The following is a 9,070-nucleotide window of genomic DNA, read 5'->3' as shown; positions in this document are numbered from 1 at the left end:
AATATAGAATTGCGATTCTAACCGACAGCAGCGTAACACTAAGAATGAAAAGGAACGGTTGAGAGAACTATAGTGGATAAACTTGCCACATTATTACCATTAGTAGACAGAACTTTAAAAAGCAATAAGAGAGACCATGTGAATTTCTTATGCTCTAAAAATAACACATTCCTCCCTATATAATATTGTATGCGAATTCAAACGAATAAAATAATTAGCTTATAAATTATCAAGACCTAAAGTAATCGGTTTCTATGTAATTACGAAATTACATTATAATGTTTTAGAGGTGTCAAGTTTTTTTTAGGGTTCTTTTCACCTCTGAAAAGAAATTCACCAATGAACTCATAGTGGAACTTTCCAAGAGCATCGGAATTGATGATGGTGCTTCATGAATAATTGCAAAATATCCCCATGAATATATTAATCAACACATAACAGTAAATTTAGACCGGGTATTACTAAATATTAAATAATCTTAGTGTTTAATTTACTTTCATTTCATAATCAGCTTTGGCCTTCTAAAAAATCAATTAATACATGCAAAAATCATCATCAACGGCACAACAACCGGTATCCGGTCTAGGCCTGCCTTAATAAGGAACTCCGGACATCCCGGTTGTAAGCCGAGGTCCACCAATTCGATATCCCCAAAAGCTGTCTGTCGTCCTGACTTACGCCATTGCTCCATCTTAGGCAGGGTCTGCCTCATCTTCTTTTTCTACCATAGATATTGCCCTTATAGACGTTCCGGGTGGGATCATCCTCATCCATACAGATTAAGTGACCCTCCCACCCCAACCAATTGAGTCGGACGGTCATGGTATCGCTCATAGATTTCGTCGTTATATAGGCTACGGAATCGTCCATTCTCATGTAGGGGGCTAAAAATATTTCGGATTATTCTTCTCTCGAACGCGGCCAAGAGTTCGCAATTTTTTTTGCTAAGAACCCAAGTCTCCGAGGAATACATGAGGACTGGCAAGATCATTGTCTTGTATGCTGTCATAGGCGGCATTAAAGTCGATGAATAGATGGTGCAACTGTTGTCCATATTCCAACAGTTTTTCCATCGCTTGCCGCAGAGAGAAAATCTGATTTGCCTGGAATGAAGCTTCTTTGGTATGGACCAATGATATTTTGGGCATATGGGGCTATCCGGCCTAGCAAGATAGAGGAGAATATCTTATAGATAGTACTCAGCAACGTGATACCTCTATAATTGCTGCACTGTGTAATATCTCCCTTTTTATGTATGAGGCAGATAATGTCTCGTTGCCAATCGTCATTTATTGATTCGCTGTCCCATACCTTGAGCATAAGTTGATGATCCACTTGGTGTAACTGGTCGCCTCTCTATTTAACTAATTCAGCTGTAATTCCATCGGTTCCTGGCGACTTATGACTTTTAAGCCGATGAATTGCACGGACTGTTTCTTCTATACTTGGTGGTGGCAGTATTTGTCCGTCGTTTTCAGCTGGCGGGATTTCCAACTCGCCGATGTTCTGTTTGTTCAGTAGCTCATCAAAGTACTCAACCCATTACTCCAATATGCCCATTCTGTCGGAAATCAGATTTCCCTCTTTGTCTCGGCAGGATGAGCATCTAGGTGTATAAGGCTTCATCCTGCTGACTTGTTGGTAAAACTTCCGTGCCTGGTGTGGTTGCTCCCTGTACTTTTCGAGTTCACAGACCTGTTGGTTCTCCCAGGCTTCCTTTTTTCCGTCTGTGAAGTCGCTTCTCCGCTCGACGGAGTTCGTGATAAGTCTCTGCGCGTGCCCGCGTTCTTTGAGAATGCAACATTACTCGGTATGCAGTATTCTTCCGTTCCATCGCTAGCTTACATTCATCGTCAAACCAGCAGTTCCGATTTTTTTGCAGCTGCGGCCAAGTTTCTTTGTGGCCGTATCAATGATAACGTTCTTCAGGTGGTTGTGAAGATCATTTGTTGATGCTTCATCTCGCGGCATTCATTTCCCTCTTATAGGTGTCGCGGAGGGCTGTGTTGTGGATGGCTTCAGTATTCACTCTCATCTGATTGTCAGAGGGGATTGTAGGTGGCGTCGTAATTCGAGCTCGGAGCACCATGCCAACGAGATAATGGTCCGAGTCTATATTAGCCCCCTATATGTTCCGACATTCATCAAGGCTGAGAGGTGACGGCGTTCAATCAGCGCGTGTTCAATTTGGTTGAAAGTGGTCCCGTCTGGAGAGGCCCACATTTGTTTGTGAACCGCTTTCCGCGCAAACCAGGTACTTCGAACAACCATTTCGTGTGATACTGTGATACTTTTAAAAAAAAAACGAAAAAAATGAAACATGCGAAAATAATATAATAGCTAAAAATCTTCAATGAACACAAGTGGAAATAAAATCAAACTATCAACTCTAGAAGGTTATCTTTATTAAACATTAAAATTCCCTATTACAAATCCGACTCTCTAGCCTCATTCATTTGTAAATTTTAGATAAATTTCAAAATCCACCTATATTTTCCTCACCAATGTCCAATATCGCCTAAAAGTTTCCAAATAAGACAAAATCTGAATATTTGATCACTTCGGAAATCGAAAATGACTAGTATATCAAGCGATATCCATTGGCACCTTTGAACCAATAATTTGAAATTTAGAAATGAATGAATGAATGCGCCTACAACTCAACACAGTCAATAAATGTGTAATTGGAGTTGCGAATTGGGAATGATATATGTATATAAATGCAATGTTGTTGCAAAATATTGCTAATGTGATGAACGCTTTGCATTAATTGAATGTCGATATATGTACATTCTCAGAATTAAAAGATAAATTACTTCAAATTTCATTAGGATAAAAAATTTAACATGCAAAGATTTAAACGATATGGTTTCATACCTTGTGTATGGGCTAGAAAAAAGATACGAGTATGTAGTAAATACGAAAGCAGGTATATAGATAATAACCATCGTCTGCTATTTTAAATGTGAAACATCTGCTACATTTTGTACTATCCTAGCTCAAAATTAAATATTCTTAGGTATCTGAAGTTATGTACATATTTCAAACCCAAATGGAACGTTAGAAAGTAGCATCCAATGTTTTGAAAATGGAATATACCTATACAAATTCGCAATGGAGTTATAGTAGAATAATTGGGCAGTATATTGTTCATAGCTAACAGTAAACAATTTACCCTGAGCAATAGCATTATGAAATACAATGCAAAAAATGCATTGGCTAGCATCGCTATAAACAAGAAAGCAATACCTAAAATTTAGGCTGCTGTGGTAGTTTCGATGTTTTGTTTTTGTATATGAATGAACATCTATTTTCGTAGATATATACCAATCCGTAGTTCACTTAAGGCCTCAAAACGTTCACCAATTACTGTTAAAATGAACGAAATGGCAAAATTTGAGAAATTCCCCGGAAAAAAATTGCACTACTGCCGTTAACCAGATCACACTTCGATAGGATCACATACATATATGCGCATCCTATGAGATTTTGCGCAGTTTTTCAGTTGCTCAACATTCATTTCTAATTGAACTCTTTGAATTGTGTAGTAGATGGTTTGTATCCCAAGCGTAACTGCAATAATGCAGTAAAGTCGTAGGGGACTATGTATGTAGGTGAAGACACCAAGCACTCGACTTATTGCGATCTGGTGTTTAGCTAAAGGTATATACGCAACAGCACCAACGAAACGATTATAATCATCTTTAATAAGCAACCAAGTAGATACTATAATTATATGCGTTCTTTCCCCTGCATGATATGAATTTTGCTTATTGCTAACATGCCGAAATCGCTATTACTCTCATAATGTAACTAAACTTACTCGTAAGAAATCGTCTCCAATATTTTTCAATTTAAATAAAAATCCCTCTTGATGCACACATTTGGGCATTTGTTAATGTAGGGAGTACTATTGTGAAACAACCCGTTAGTGTCAAAATATTCACGTTTTTTGCTTCAAATTTTGTAATACTGTTCGTGCATTTTAGCTACATTTTGGACACTTTTATTTGAACTATAATTTGCTCAACATTATTATATGATATTATTCACATAGCGCTGAAACTATCAATTGACAACAATGACCATGACCTGGATCGTCACGGAAGTCCGGTCGTCAAATTGAACGCTCTTGGAGACATAAAGAACGCCGCGAACGATAAATGGAACCATGGCATAAGCCAGGACGTCAGACATCTATTAGGGATATCGAATTTGTGGAAATCAGCGCAAAATCGGGATGTCTGGACGCAGACCTAGAACGGAAACCGATTGATACGCTGTTGATAATGATGGCTATCAATCAAAAGAAAGCAGAAACTGCTTCATTAGATATTATGCAGATGATTGGACAATGATTGTGTCTCTAGAATTCTCCCTCAACCCCTTTTGTATTGTACAAGTTTCCGTTTCTTCAATAACCTCAACTTCCACATCTTCTTCTTATTCTCTCAACTTTGCCCCTTTCGGTAGCGAAGACGAGTGGTTTAGCTCGATTTCTCAGCAGATAATATCACTGGCAGAGCCTGTTTCATTGAGGTCGTTCGCCAAAAATCCTATTTTATTCAGATTCAGTTGAAGATCGTGCTGCACAAGGCTATCATTCCAGTTTTGGACAAGTTTCTCGCGATCAGCATTGTTGTAAGAGATTTAGAAAACATCACCTACGTAGAATAAGTCAGGAAGCTGGACGTTCGATGGAAATTTCCACGACAAGAACAAAGAGAGGATTTATCTTGCACTCAATCTAACGTAGATCTAGATCCAGAAATGCAATTTGTGAGGATGATGCTGGTATTTCTCAATAAGTTATCGCGTAACCTTTATTGCGTCAGAATTTGGTTCATGGAAATGTCGAGAATATGGCAGTCAAAAATGTGATCAATAACAGCAGATTCGGCCGGTAATTCATTAACTTTACTAGATTGGCTTTCTTTTTACTTATTGAAACGGTCTTACATTCTTGCCAAATGTCTTGTCAAATGTTGGCCTACGCTCCTCAATATCGTGGTCGAAAAACTCACTGAGTCAGAGTTTTAAGTCCCAGCTTTTCCTATTTTACATGTCCATTGAATTATGAAAGCTAAGAAAATATGAAGAGTTTCAAACGACAATCGTGAAAGGAAAAATGGGGATAATATTCCCCCAACATCTACAACATTCTTGTGTGTGTGTGTGTGTGGTGGGGAGAAGCTACAGCTTCTGAGCACTCAGGCCGTGTTGGCCCATTGTGCTCGCGTCCCCCGTCTAACGGAATATTCCGGATTCGTTAACGAGGGAACCCAACATTCTTACTTCAGTTTTCAATGCGAACATCTCAAAATAACTTGAAGTTCAGAAATTTATAGATGCAGAGCAAAAAAGGCGTACAAAAGCTTCCAGAGGTCAGCTTATAATATTATCTAAAGAACAGCTTATAATTAAAACAGGGAGTGCAAAACACGCTGTCCATTAAAATCGAAATACCTGAAAAACTCAAAGGATCACTAACTCACATCTTCAAGGAACAAAAAGTAAAGATAAAGCATTTTGTTTTGAACTTAAAGAGGAGACAGTTGAATGGAGTAGATGGTAATGAAAATTTCAGTTCGGCAGAAGTTTGACTTGTTGAAAGAGAAAGAGGAAACATAAAATATTTAATGTTGGTTGATTAAAGGTGTACTGTTTTATGAGAAGGGGACATTCATTATTTCAATTCAGGATCTTCACCACCCACAGTACATTCTTTATGATACCTCAATTCTCAACCCAATTGTAAGTTATACAATTATGAAGAGGAGAGTAACCAGCACATAATGCCTGTATGCCAGATGTTGAACAGTATCAAGAACACCAGCCTTCATAACTCCGTCTGCATGATTCTCCATCAAAACCTTGTGTTGAAGTAGTTCCCCCGGACTCAGGGATCACACGTGGCCAGGAATAGGGAAATTTCCACAAAATTAGATCAGTTATACGATTTTGGTGGGGCCGCATGATTTTCATCCCGGGCCCAGGTTTTCTTCCCTATAGCTCCCCTCACCGGCCGATGCACTAACCGTACTTCGCTTCAATAGTTAAGATACTCTATAAAACAAGCAGTCGTTTCTACTGCTACAAATTCCACGTTGTACTATAGATCGATTCCCGATCATATTATATAATTGAATGAATATCGCAGAAGTACTTCTATACAACAATCGGTTACATGCAATTTTACATAAAATATGTACACTTTTACATATGACTAGACTGGGAATTCAAAATTCGATAAAAGTAGGTCGTTGGTGTAATGCTCATTTTATGCATCGCATGCACTCCCTAGTTACAAATATTCATCATTGATGTAACCTAATCGAGCTATCGAACATGAATTTGGCAAAAGTACCGAATCCGATGTATTCACTCATCATTACGTGACACTAAAAAATTATTCCAAAGGTGTGCAAACTACTGTTGAGAAAACAACATATGGTTGCTACTAGGAAATGAATGACAATATTTATTGGCGGTTTCGATGAATGCATAATAGTTAAGACTTAATCTATACAATGCATTTTACATGCATTTAATGATTGTTAATTGTCTCATGTTCAATAAAAAGGCCATTCGAAAGAAGGCAGGAAAAAGAGGGTGACTCCACTGGGCTAGGAGTTATCTCGGGGGCCTGAAATACAGGAATCCTATCAAAATTAGGCTGAATGTGCACTTTCGGGGGAACTGAATTTCGAAGATAACGGTAAAAAAAATGTAAATCACGATTCATGCTGGTTATTTATCTATTGTATTCTAAGGTGCCTCCTTGGAAAGTAATGGGGTTATTTTTCGATTGAATTCCATAATTAAATAAAACAAATTCCCATAAATAAAAGCGGGAGAGAAATTTATTTAAAATGGTCAAATTTATATACACACCATATATAATCCTACAGAAATATAAACAATTTACGACAAAGCACTGATGCTGCAATGCAACAATTACATAAATAGGTTGTTGCAGGAAGTAACGCAACCAGTTCAGAAGAAAGTGGTTAACGTTCCGCAAAAGAACTAGTTTTCGGATTGAGCGCAATAATCAACTACCTGATTGGATCGGATGGAATCAAGTTACAGTCAACCTAGAAGTAGCACATCACACCATACAAAACATTACGCATCCTATGTTTGCAATTGAGTTAATCTACAGGACTTTGCACTATACGGTAGCACGTCCAATATGATAAATATACAAATATACAGATATATATAATATAATATCATACACTAGTGTATACTGAATATTAAACGCGAGGCATTCTAACTTCGTTGAAACACATTCAACTTGATATTTACATATTATATGCATACATAATACATACACGCTTGCGAGTGAAATATCTTTCTCCACAATAAAGACAAGACGTTGCAAAATACACATATACTGATTGCCAGACCTCTCTGAATTAACATCGAAGTTTTACCTATTTTGGAACTTTATATGATAACAAACTCGTATAAATACTTCTTTTATCTCATCAGAGGAGGAAAATTGAAGCAGTAAATGCCGAATATACGAGTAAGTATCTCTTTCTTAACATGTGTAATGGCTTGTGGCCTTGACAACCTGAAATGGAATATAATATACATAGTTGCATAACTCCGCCATCCAACTTCAATTGGATATATTTCGTCTGTCTTTACTGGGAAGATAACTTGGTTAATAAGATGCAGTGACATTGTAAAATACGAACATACATATATGACACATTGTCGCAAATTGAAATAAGCTATTATAAATCGCAGAAAAAGCAGTAAGAAATTCAATTAAGTGATTTCCTATCCCGTTCTTAGATACCTAGATTTTTAATTTACATATATATTGTTAAATAATATTTGATGAATTTAAGTGAACCAATGCACTAGATCTATTTCACTTTCTAAACTTTAAGTTACGACGAAACTACGGCTGCAACATTCGCCATTTGGTCAGGGATTCTTGTTAAGAACGTCTATTTGTGAAGAAAAATTAAATCTGGCAAACGTCAATTTAAGTCCTCTTAGAATTTTCTTTTCCTCAGCTAATCAATGTAAATACAGGGTAAGGAAGTAGTTAAGGGTCAGTGAAATAGTAAAGGGACAATGAGAAAGTAAAGTGACAAGGATTGTTCGAGCCACTCTATGGTTTTCGGTGCTGGCCAACTACCAAACAAACTAAGCGCAGTAACAGAGACTATAATCACATCCGAAATGAGGACATCCGCGATCCACATGGGATGGTAGGGAAACACTTAATACATGAGCGAGAGAAAGGCCACATTTTTGTACTTAGTATTTTTTCAATATCTTTTTTTCTGAAATATTTTTAAAAAAATTATTTTTTAGTTTAAAAATAATTTTTTTTTGGATAAATCAAATATTTCTCTGAAACTACACAGTCCACATCCACCAAATTTTTTGAATTTATTGCAAGGTATAAATACAGTAGAATCCTTTAAGATTCGACTTACTTTCAATTTATGTAAAAAAAACCTGCATTATTTGACCTTGAAAGTATTATTTTTTTTAAGCATTGCGAATTTGCATATGACGAGCCATACTTTGTTCATATTGTACTTACAGAAAAATAGAAAGATTCATCCTTTTTGTTAATTTATAGGCTTTGCTTCTGCTTAACACCATTTCTGCATAAAATGCATAGTTTTCGAAAAACCGTTGAAAAATTGCATTTTTCTTCTCGATGGAAAAACGACATGTTTGAACATGAATGATTCGAAAAATACTACTTGTACGAATATAATTTTTATAAAAGAAGTTCCTTTACTTTCTATAGTCATTTTAAGTAAACCTACTAAAAGAAAAAGTTTCCAGTTTAATTATATATTCATTGTATTTTTTTAAGAATTGTTTCTTGCTGATTTTGAACTTGCTGTACGTGTCTCCAACTATTAAAAAACACAATAAATCTATAGTTAAACCGGAAACTTTTCCTTTTGGTAGTTTTACTTCTACGAACAATTTTCACCTTTCGACTCTACCCAGATTGGGCCCATGACCGAACAAAATTGTGCAATTTTGTGAACGGGACAAATATTGAAGAAGAAGGAGGACAATA

This window comes from Hermetia illucens, chromosome 1 (assembly GCF_905115235.1).
Source record: "Hermetia illucens chromosome 1, iHerIll2.2.curated.20191125, whole genome shotgun sequence".
Taxonomy (NCBI): domain Eukaryota; kingdom Metazoa; phylum Arthropoda; class Insecta; order Diptera; family Stratiomyidae; genus Hermetia; species Hermetia illucens.
Note: the sequence above shows the minus strand (reverse complement) of the source record.